At 43.6% G+C, this 11,912-nt stretch overlaps 2 long non-coding RNA genes across 5 annotated transcripts in view; one reads left to right on the top strand and one right to left on the bottom strand.

The window, feature by feature from the left end:
* Window positions 1-1,087: 1,087 nt before the first annotated feature.
* Window positions 1,088-3,458, bottom strand: LOC105486852 (uncharacterized). Its single transcript, XR_011613555.1, has 3 exons — window positions 3,333-3,458; window positions 1,509-1,630; window positions 1,088-1,427 (listed from the first exon to the last, which is right to left on the bottom strand). It is a non-coding gene; the product is annotated as an uncharacterized lncRNA (long non-coding RNA).
* The window catches only part of LOC105486851 (uncharacterized), a 42,968-nt gene continuing 33,794 nt past the window's right edge, over window positions 2,739-11,912 (top strand). For 3 of the 4 annotated variants that reach the window (XR_011613553.1, XR_011613552.1, XR_011613551.1), the window contains exons 1-2: window positions 2,739-3,797; window positions 11,803-11,869. This is a non-coding gene — a long non-coding RNA (uncharacterized lncRNA). The remainder of the gene's footprint in view (window positions 3,798-11,802; window positions 11,870-11,912) is intronic. The other variant, XR_011613554.1, reaches the window with a different exon arrangement.

Here is an 11,912-nt window from a genome sequence, read left to right as displayed (position 1 = left end):
CGCTGCCTAATAAACAACTACAAAATCTTAGTGACATATAAAAGTAACATCTGCTTTTAGTCACAAGTCTACCAGCTGGTTGGTCGGTTGATTGGTTCTGCTGATTTATATTGGGCTCTGTTGACTTTGCCTGGGGTCATTCACTTGTAGAAAGGCAGCTGGTGGTTAGTTGGGGCTGGCAGAGCTTTTAGGACTCAGCTGGTATCACTTGGCTCTGCTTCATGTGGTCTCTTATCCTCCATCAGGCAGGCCAGATTGGGCTGTTCTCAGGATGGCTGGGCAGGGTTTTGCAACACGGCAGAAACCCCAGGCCTCCTGAGACCCAGGATCAGAACTGTATAATGTCACTTCTACCTCATTTTGTTGGACAAAGCATGTCACAAGATCATCTCAGTGGTGGTGAAATTATTATTATTATTTTGAGACAGAGTCTTACTTTGTCACCCAGGCTGGAGTGCAGTGGCGTGATCTTAGCTGCTCACTACAACCTCTGCCTCCCATGTTCAAGGGATTCTCATGCCTCAGCCTCACCAAGTAGCTGAGATTACAGGTGCATGCTACCACGCCCGCTAAATTTTGTGTGTGTGTGTTTTTTTTTTTTTTTTTTTTTAGTAGAGATGGAGTTTCGCCATGTTGGCCAGGCTGGTCTCGAACCTCAAGTGATCTGCCCGCCTCGACCTCCCAAAGTGCTGGGACTACAGGCATGAGCCACCCTGCCCGGCCATGGTGAAATTATTAATTCAACCTCCTGGTAGAAGAAACTGGGGCTATCTTAGCAATACCTCACAGTTTCTGTCCTTGATTTTTAGAGGCTTTGTTCAAATATCCACTAATCTTTTGTTATTTTTTGTTTGATTTTTTAAAATCCATATGCATATTTTACTGGGGTAAAAATATAAATTTAAAAGTATTTATACCTTGTATTTGGAATTTATATACCATATTTCCTGCAATGTTATTTCATTTTATTTCCTGTAATACAATGAAAACATGGAAAATTCTAAGTGTCCCAATAATGAGAGAACCATTCAGTAAATTATGTTATTTATTAAATGGAATATTATGCAGCCATTGAGAATAATATCCTTGAAGTTTTAAATGCTCAAGATCTCTCTCTCTTTTCTTTTCTTTTTTTTTTTTTGAGATGGAGTCTCACTCTGTTGCCCAGGCTGGAGTGCAATAGCATGATCTCGGCTCTGCCTCCTGGTTGAAGTGATTCTCCTGCCTCAGCCTCCCAAGTAGCTGGGATTACAGGTGCCCGCGACCACATTCAGCCAATTTTTTATATTTTTAGTAGAGATGGGGTTTCACCGTGTTGGCCAGGCTGGTCTCGAACTCCTGACCTCAAGTGACCTGCCAGCCTCGGCCTCCCAGTGTGCTGGGATCACAGGCGTGAGACACTGCACCTGGTCCAATGCTCAAGATCTCTTGTCAAGGGAGAGAAACAGGGTATAAAACTCCATGCATAGTGAAATCCACCTGATGAAGCCCCCAAATCTGTGGCTTACCCAGCACGGTGTCCTTCCTACCAAGAATCCCACTGGTCTGGTGCTCAACAACTGGGCTTGGTGCTCAGGGGTCTGTTATTCTAGGACTGCAGTGAAGGAGCCGTGGCTGGCTGGGGCAAGCTCTTTCCATGGCAGATGGCAGGAGCATAAGAGGAGGAGGGAAACATGCAAGACTTCCTAAGGTCCAGCCTTGGGACAGGCAGCCTGACACTTCTGCCAGCCGATTGGTCAAAACAAGTCACATGGTCAAGCCCAAGGGCAATGTGGGCAGGGAAGTCTTTTCCATGCCCTGGGTTGGGGTTGGGGAAGGCAGGAGGAGAAAATACTTATTGGACAGTAAGACGATCTACCACGCTTCCTCACAAACTCCTTCAGCTCCCTGGCCCCTCTCCCTTTGTAGAGCCCGATCCTGAATGAACACAAATATTTCCCTTCTCTACCTACATATCTGAGCAGCAGAATATTGCTGGAGAAAAGTTTGCAACTTAGCTAATCGGCTAATTTCTTTATAAATGAATTATCTCAAGCATCAACTGGATACTAAACACGGCCTGCCTAACTTCTTTTCCCTCCATGGGTGTATGTATATTTGTGTTAGTTTGGTTGTTTATGATGGTAAGAAAACATGCAACATAAATTTTACCTCAGCCAGTTCTAAGTGTACAATTCAGTAGTGTTAAGTACATTCACATTGCTGTTCAACCAAGCTCCAGAATTTTTTCATCTTTCCAAGCTGAAACTCTATTCCCATTAAAAATCTCCCCATTGCCCACTCCTCCACAAAGCCCCTGCTAATCACCATTCTACTTTCTGTTTCTATGGATTTTATTACTCTAGAGATGCCATATACATGGAACCATACAGTATTTGTCTTTTTGTGGCTGGTTAATATCATTTAGCATAATGTCCTCAAAGTTCATTCATGATATAGCATGTGTCAGAATGTCTTTCCTTTTTTACTTTTTTTTTTTCTTTTTGAGATGAGGTCTCATCTGCCACCTAGGCTGGAGTGCGGTGGCACAATCTCGGCTCACTGCAACCTCCACCTCTCAGGTTCAAGGGATTCTCCTGTCTCAGCCTCCTGAGTAGCTGGGATTAAAGGCATGCACCACCACGCCTGGCTAATTTTTGTATTTTTCGTAGAGACAGGAGTTTACCATGTTGGCCAGGCTGGTCTTGAACTCCTGACCTCAGGTGATCCGCCTGCCTCAGCCTCGCAAAGTTCTGGGATAACAGGTATGAGCCACTGTGCCTGGCTGTCCTTCCTTTTTAAGGCTGAATAATTTGCATTGTATATTCTATATTTTGTTTATCTATTCATCCATCGACAGACAATTGAGTTGCTTCCAGCTCTTGGCTATTGTGAATAGTGCTGCTGTGAACCAGGGTGTATGAATATCTCTTAAAGCTCTGATTTCAATTCTTTTGAGTATAAACCCAGAAGTGAACTTGGTGGATCATATGGTAATTCTATTTTAATTTTTTGAGGAACCACAATACTGTTTTCCACAGTTTACACTCCCACTAACAGTGTGACTAGCTTTTTATATTTCTCCAAGAAGCCTACTTTGCCACTGCCACCAATGACTTTCTCATACTTTCTCTTCCTCTAAACTCCCCTCCTCTCTTCTACTCTTACAGTCAGTTTCACCTGCAGATCTGCCTTATTTTACTGAGAAGACCATAAAATCCAAAAAGAAGCCATCAAATCCAAACACACTCACTCTCCCGATTTCAGACCATATTCATTGTCACCATCTTCTCCTTATTGTCTGTTACAACCAACGAAATGCATCTGCTCCGCATCAGGGCAAATCCCTTTACCTGTGCTCTGATGCCACCTCTCTTGCCAACTCAAGACTTCATTACTTCATTCATTTTTCTAATTTCCTTCCCCGTCATCCAAATTTCCTTCCAATTTCTATCCCCCATGTACTGGATCATTTTTGTTAGCATTTAAGTAGGCTGAGTGTTGTCCACCTTTAACAGAGATTCTCCCTTAAGAGTTCACACCACCTCTGTGATATTCTTGCCAAGAATGTTTAACCTGAATCCAATCATGATGAAACAATCAGGACAATCCAGAATATGGGACATGCTACGTGACAACCAACCCAAACTCTCCAGTGTCAGTGGCATGAAAGACAGAAAAATACAGGGGACTGTTTCTGATTAAAGGAGACTACAGAGACGTGGCAACCAAATGGAATGCATGACTCTTGATCAGATCGTGGACCAGAAAAAAAGCTACAAAGGACATTTTTAAACAGTTGAGGAAATGTGAATATGGTCTGTTTATTAGATAACTTTGATGCTAAATTTCTTTGAGTGGGATATATCATGAGGTCATGTGGGAGAATGAGCTTGTTCTTAGGAAAAGCATGCTGATATACAGGGGGCTCTGCAACTTTATTTCCAGTGATTTACCCCAAAATGAATACATGTGGGTATGTGCATAGAAATTAAATGTGGCAAAGGGTTGACAAATGATTAATTAAAGTGAAGGGTACGGAAGTATTCATTGTTCTGTCCTTTTAACTTTTCTGCAGGTTTTTCATTTTTCAAAATAAAAAGTTGAGCAGAAAAAGAACCTTTCTTTTTCTTCTTCTTCTTTTTTTTTTTTTTTTTTAAGATGGAGTCTCGTTCTATCACCCAGGCTGGAGTGCAGTGGCGAGATGTCGGCTGACTGCAAGCTCCGCCTCCTGGGTTCAAGCAATTTTGTGTTTTTAGTAGAGACAGGGTTTCACCATGTTGACCAGGGTGGTCTCAAACTCCTGACCTCAGGTGATCTACTTGCTTCGGCCTTCCAAACTGTTAGGATTGCCGGTGTGAGCCACTGTGCCTGGCTAAGAACTTTTCTTTGACCTATATCTGCCTATAGCTACATCCAATTTATCTGCTGGTCTTCTCAGCTAAATTTCTGAAGTCATTGACACTCAATGCTCCGACTGACTGCCTCACCTCACATCCACCAGTGGTTTCTGCTCCCACCGCTGCCTTGAAACTGCTCTTATCAGGGCCCAGACAAACTCCATGCTGGCAATTCCAATGGTGGTGTTCCACATAGGTGACTGCTTCCTCATTCTTGAAACAGTCTTGTCTCTTAGCCTCTGGGATAGCTTATCTCTTGGATTTCCTTCTATCTCACTGATCTCTTTCACTCTTCTTTGCTTGTTCCCTTTTCTCCACCCAGCCTGTAGATTCTGGGCACCTCAGAGCTCAGACTCTTCCTTCTTTAAATTCTCATTTGCTGATGTCATCAATTTGTATCAATTTAAAAAAAAACCGAGTTTGTTCCAGTAATACCCAAATATGTACCTCTAGGTTGGATCTTTCCCACACTTGACTACTTGACAACTCTCTTCTTGACACTACTCCTTAGCTATTTCACAGACATCTCAAGTTTAACTGTTAGTCATTTTTTCATTAACTGAGCCTATATTGATGCAGCACCTGCTGTGTACTAAGCAACTGTTCTAAACACTGGGGATATAGGGAGGAAAAACAATACGACTGTACCATGAGAGCACATTCTAGTTGGAAGAGAAGGATGATAAGCAAATAAGTAAGAATTCTTTTGTGGTTAGTGCTATGAAGAGAATAAAATAGGAAATATGTTGAATACATTGGATGGACAGTCTATTTTGGATGATCAGAGAAGACTTCTGAACCTGATGCAGGTGAACCCCAAAATTGGGGCTTAGCCTGGGAGGGTTATTGGCTTTGCTCAAGAAAGAATTGAAGAGTGAGCTGACACTGAAAGAAAGCAAGTTTATTAGAGCAATAGTGTATAGCAAAATGGTGGCTCTGTAGACAGGGCAGGGCTATCCCATAGACAGAGGAGCCCAGAGGAGCCCAGAGGAGCCGTGTACAGCAAAGTGGCTGCTCCACAGAGCAGTCCTGAGCAACAGCGGCAGTGTGAGGCAGCAGTAGCAATGTGGAGAAGGAGTCAGAGCAGGAGCTGCTGCTTGGATTGCTGGAGTTATATTTATACCCACTCTTAATGATATGCGAATTAAGGGGTGAGTCATTCAGAATTTTCTAGAAAAAGGGTGGAGAGTTCCTGGAACCATATAAGGTAACTTCTGGGTCACTGCCATGGTACATTGCTATGGTATTTGTAAACTGTCATGGGACCGGTGGGAGTCTATTTAGTAATGAAAAATGAGGGTAGCCAGAGGTCACTTTGGTGGCCATGTACTGGTTTCAGCTGGCTTCTTTACTGCATCCTCTGTGTGTGTGTGCGTGTGTGTGTGTGTGTGTGTGTGTGTGTTTGCGTATGACGGAGTCTTTCTCTGTCATCCAGGCTGGAGTGCAGTGGCATGATCTTGGCTCACTGCAACCTCCGCCTCCCGGGTTCAAGCAATTCTCCAGCCTCAGCCTCCTGAGTAGCTGGGATTACAGGCACGCGCCACTGCACCTGGCTAACTTTTGAATTTTTAATAGAGACGGGGTTTCACCATGTTGGCTGGGCTGGTCTTGAACTCCTGACCTCAAGTGATCCACCCACCTTGGCTTCCCAAAGTGCTGGAATCACAGGCTACCACGCCTGACCTTGCATCCTGGTTTTGATCACCAGGGTCCTTACAGGTGCTCAGAAAGTGAGTCCTGCTGATCTACCTCAAAGAGACCAAAATGAGACCAAGGTGAGAAGACAGGGCCAGAATAAGGAGGTTTAGAGAGGAGGGCTCTAGGCTGAGGGGAAGGCTAGTTTTGACACCCTGAGGGAGGAATTGCTTGGCTCCAGAACTGAGATGTGTCCAAATCTAGTTTTTAATGTGTCCCCAGGACAAGAGCTTTGATCTCTTCTTTCTCTGGTTTATATCTTTGAATTTCCGGCCACGTAAGACCTGCTCACCAACTCTGTCTGAAAAACCTTTGGTTGACCTTGAATTTCTATTCTGGAATCTTCTTCAAATTAGCAGCAGTTTTTTCTCTGAGCTAGAAAGCTCTTTGATTCTTTTATTGGCAACAAGTCAGGAATTTTAGAACAAGATGCAGGCATTCGTCAGAGTTTTACAGTCCTTCTTTTCCACATGCAAAGTGCAAATAATAATCCTGACGTCTGCTTGAAGGGGAAAGGTTTCCATTGTCCAGGGGGTCTTGGGTCCCACCCCCAGCCCATCCTCTACCCTCCACAGCTGCCTTTGTTTTTCTGGAGGCTGGAGGAGACTGGGGAGACAGAGGTCTTGGGACTGACAGCTGACACTCGCTTAAGCGTAAGCGTCCCTCCAAGCAAAGTAGAAAGGGCGACCTGACCCTGTTCTGTAACCTTCTCTGTAGAAAGTGCAGTGATGCTGACAAAGATGATGATAAAATCTCCTGCACCTCCCTCAGGGCTGACTCCCACTAGGCCTTGCTAATGAGGCACGATCCATTTTCTCCTAAATAGGGGGAAACCACTCCTTAAATAAATTAGAATCACTCTTAGAACCTAGGGTTTTTTGTTTGTTTGTTTTTGAATGGGCAATATATCCATATCTTTCTAAAATTTAAAAAATAAAGATAAAAAAATTTCTAAAAACGTCTTCCCGAGGCCCTGCTCACAACTTCTTGGTTTTCATTCACCTCTATCCCCTGCCCTTCAAATGTGTAACCACTATTATCAGTTTCTCGTGTATCCTTCTGTGTGCGGCCCACTTGGAACTGAAGACTGCCATACATTCTGCCTTTGGGACAGCTTCCACTTTCAGTAGAGGAACCAAGAATAAACCTACCACAAATCTTTTATTTAGGGGAATTTCATGGCCATGAAGAAGACACAGAGACCATTAGCACCTGCATAAATAAACCTCATCACAAACTTCTAAAATATCCTGTTTCTTCTCCTGAAAACCCATTTGTAAACCTATTTGTTCTTCCCATGGTAGCCCTCCTATTCCCCTTCTAAGGCATATAAGCCCCCAGTTCTAATCACTCCATCATTGAGCACTTTCATGGGTCTATGCATGTGTCTGGTAATTAAACTCTTTTTTTCTTGCTAATCTGTCTTTTCTCAGTTTAATTTGCAGTCCCCCAGGTATTGAAACTGAGAGTAAAGTTTGTATTCCCCAACACCTGCAAAGACTTTATGGGGGAGGGTGTATATAAACAAATATATTATTTTACATCCTACCCCGTACACCTTTTTTAAAATTTTGAGACAAGATATTGCTCTGTCGCCCATGCTGGAACGCCGTGGCATAATGACAGCTCACTGTAGCCTCAACATCCTGGGCTCAAGTGACCTTCACACCTCAGCCTCCTGAGTAGCTGGGACTGCAGGCACTCACCACCACACTTGACTTTTTTTTGTATTTTTTGTAGAGATGGGATTTCGCCATGCTGGCCAGGCTGGTCTCAAACTCCTGAGCTCGAGCAATCCTCCTGCCTTGGCCTCCCAAAGTGCTGGGAGGTGTAAGTCTCCCACACCAGGCTTCCATACATATACCTTAAAAAAAAAAAACCAACAAATGATTTTGTACTGTAGGCTGGGCACGGTGGCTCACACCTGTAATCCCAGCGCTTTGGGAGGCCAAGGCGGGAGGATCACTTGAGGTCAGGAGTTTGAGACCAGCCTGGCCAACATGGCAAAACCCTGTCTCTACTAAAAATACAAAAATTATCCAGGTGAGGTGGTGCATGCCTGTAGTCCCAGCTGCTTGGGAGGCTGAGGCATGAGAATCACTTAAACCTGGGAGGCAGAGATTGCAGTGAGCCAAGATTATGTAGCTGTACTCCAGCCTGGGTGACAGAGCAAGGCTCTGTCTCAAAAAAAAGAAAAAGAAAAAGGAAAAACATTTTGTACTATATAACTGTTATGCATCTTGCTTTTTTTTCACTTGGTAATATAACTTGGAAGACTTTTGATGTCTGTATATAGAGATAATCCTGTTTTTTTGTGCCTGAATAGTATCCATTGCATGCATGTGGCTATACATTTTCAAATAAATATTAAATTATGAATAAAGTACAATAAATATTCAATCCCCTCCAAAATTCCTGTTGAAATGAAATGCACCAGTATTAAGAGGTATGTCCCCTGGCAGAGCTCTGCACATCTGTAATCCCAGCTACTTGGGAGGCTGAGACATGAGACTTGCTTGAAACTGGGAGGCAGAGGTCAAGGTGGGCCGAGATTGTGCTGCTGCACTTTAACTTGGGCGACAGAACAAGACTCTGTCTCAAAAAAAAAAAACAAAAAACAAACAAACAAAAAAAACAAACAGCCACGCAAGGTGGCTCACACCTGTAATTTCAGCACTTCAGGAGGCTGAGGTGGGTGGATCACCTGAGGTGAGGAGTTCAAGACCAGTCTGGCCAACATGGCAAAACCCTGTCTCTATTAAAAATACAAAAATTAGCTGGGTGTTGTGATGGGTGCCTGCAATCCCAGCTACTTGAGAGGCTGAGGCAGGAGAACCACTTGAACCTAGGAGGCAGACGTTGTAGTGAGCCGAGATCACGCCATTGCACTCCAGCCTGGGCAACAAGAGTGAAACCCCACCTCAAAAAAAGAAAAAAATTAGTATTTATCTAATGGCCTTGTTGAGGGGTATTTGGGTGTTTTGATCAAACAGCATCGCAGTGAGGCAACAAATAACTATACATGGTTTCATCCATGTACAAGTTTATCTGTAGAATAAATACCTCCTATTGTATTTGTACCTCCAGTGTGTATTTGTAGTTCTGATAGTTTTTGCCAAACTGGCTCCCATGGAAGTAGAACCAAAGTACATTCCCACCAGCAATGCAGGCAGGCGGGAAAGACGGATTCAGTGGGGGCAAGCCAGCGGCATCCCTAGGAATTTGGGGTGGGGAATTCACCTGGCTTATTTAGCTTTCCTCGGTGTCAACATACAATAAACTTCTTATGGAAAAGGGGCATGGGGACTTTTAGCGCACCTTGCGCAGGGGCAGTGGTGAAAATAGCAATATCTATCCCTGTGTAGGAATGAAGATGTGAAAGACAGCGTCAGGAGATTCAGGCCACCAGGTGGATTTTCCCAGGGGTTCTCCTAGCAGCCTCCTGTTGGAGCTCACTCTGCTTCCCCAAGCTCCCTGACAAAGCTGCTGAAGGCTCCCTCTCAGCTCCCTCAGCCCAAGTCACCAACCCCTCAACCCACCTTCAGAACTGGCCTCTCAGGACTGACTTCTCCACTCGAGCCCCATCCTACAGCCCTCTCCAGGCGTTAATCTTACTGGCTGGCCCCCTTGGCTCTTTTGACTCTCTGCTGTCTGTGGCCGCCAAGTTTCTTACTTCTTCGACCCCCAGAGGACTTCATTCTGACCTCTGCCTGTGCATCTCTGCTCATTCTTCCTTTTCTATTCTTCAAGTTCGACAGCTCTTCACGGTTTTCACCTTGGTCCATCTCTCTTCCCATTCTATGTGTTCTTCCTATTTTACTGTTTTATTATTTTTACCACAAAGTCTCTTATTTTTTTCTTTATTTTTCTTTTCTCTATTTTTATTTTATTCTTGTCCTTTTTTCTTTTTTGCTATTTTTTATATTTTTATTTTTGATTCATTTTATTTATTTATTTATTTAGTTAGTTAGTTAGTTAGTTAGTTTTGAGATGGAGTCTTGTCCGGTCACTCAGGCTGGAGTGTAATGGTGCAATCTTGGCTCACTGCAACCTCTGCCTCCTGGGTTCAAGCGATTCTCCTTCCTCAGCCTCCTGAGTAGCTGGGATTACAGGTGCCTGCCACCAAGCCCGGCTAATTTTTTTTTTTTGTATTTTTAGTAGAGACAACGTTTCACCATGTTGGCCTGGCTGGTCTCGAACTCCTGACCTCAGGTGATCCACCTGCCTCAGCCTCCCAAAGTGCTGTTCTGGAGTTACAGGCATAAGCCACTGTACTGGCCAATTCATTTTAATAAATTTTATTGAGTTATAATTTACATACAATAAAATTCATTCATACATTTTAAGCATTCAGTCGGATGACTTGACAAATGCATACACCTAAACAAGATAGAACACCTGTCCATCACCCCAGAAAGTGTTTTAGTTCCCCACTTGCAGTCCCTTCAGTCCCAGTTCATCGTTCATCTGCTTTGTGTAACTATAAATTCGTTCTGTTTGTTTAAAAATTTTATGTAGGCCGGGCGCGGTGGCTCAAGCCTGTAATCCCAGCACTTTGGGAGGCCGAGACAGGTGGATCACGAGGTCAGGAGATCGAGACCATCCTGGCTAACACGGTGAAACCCCGTCTCTACTAAAAAAAAAATACAAAAAAATAGCCGGGCAAGATGGCGGGCGCCTGTAGTCCCAGCTACTTGGGAGGCTGAGGCAGGAGAATGGCGTGGACCCGGGAGGTGGAGCTTGCAGTGAGCTGAGATCCGGCCACTGCGCTCCAGCCTGGGCGACAGAGCGAGACTCTGTCTCAAAAAAAAAAAAAAAAAAAAAAAAAAAAAAAAAAAATTTTTATGTAAATGGAATCATATGGTAGGCACTCTTGCATCCAGCTTTTATTTTACACAGTGATTTTAAGACTCATCCATGTTGTTGCATCTATTAGTAATTTCAATCTTTTTATTACTATCCCTTTCTATGAAGAGACCAAATTTTGTTTACCCATTTCCTAGTTGATGGATTACTTGAATCGTTTCCAATTTTTAGCAATTATGAATAAAGCTGTTATGCACATTTGGATACAAGCCTTTTAAAAAGACAACCTATTATTTCCAGTGTAGACTTCCACCAGCTTTTGAGCAATCAAATGAAACAGCACTATGGTGGCTACTAGCTACTTATGCCTATTCACATTTGTGTACAGGTCATTTTGTGGGCCTATGTTTTTATTGCACTTCAGTAAATATATAACAGTAGAATTGCTGGGTCATATGGTGGGTGTTTGTTTAGATTTAAAATAAACTCCAGTAGTTCTCCCAAGCAGTTGTACTATTTTATTTTATTTGTATTTTTATTTTTTGAGACAGGGTCTTACTCTATCACCCAGGCTGGAGAGCAGTAGTGTGATCATGGCTCACTGCAACCTCGACCTCCCTGGCTTAGGTGATTCTCCCACCTCAGCCTCCTGGGGTGGTTGATATTACAGATGTGAGCCACCACACCCAGCTATTTTTTTTTGTATTTTTGTAGAGATGGGGTTTTGCCATGTTGCCCAGGCTGGTCTCAAACTCCCGGGTTCAAGTAATCTGCCTGCCTTGGCCTCCCAAAGTGCTGGGATTACAGACGTGAGCCACTGCATCCAACCTGTACTATTTTAAGTTCTTGCCAGTGAGCTAGGAGAGTTTCAGCTGCCCTACATTCTAACCAACACTGGTATTACACATCTTTTTAATTTCAGCCATGCTTGTGGTGTGAGGTACATCTTACTGTGGTTTCATTCTGCATCTCCCTGAAGACTACTGAGGGTGAGCATCTCTTCCTGTGGGTGCTGGCAATTTGCATGTCCTT

Source organism: Macaca nemestrina, chromosome 15 (assembly GCF_043159975.1).
Source record: "Macaca nemestrina isolate mMacNem1 chromosome 15, mMacNem.hap1, whole genome shotgun sequence".
Lineage (NCBI taxonomy): Eukaryota > Metazoa > Chordata > Mammalia > Primates > Cercopithecidae > Macaca > Macaca nemestrina.
The sequence above is the reverse complement of the archived record's forward strand: the minus strand, read 5'-3'. Positions and strand labels throughout refer to the sequence as shown.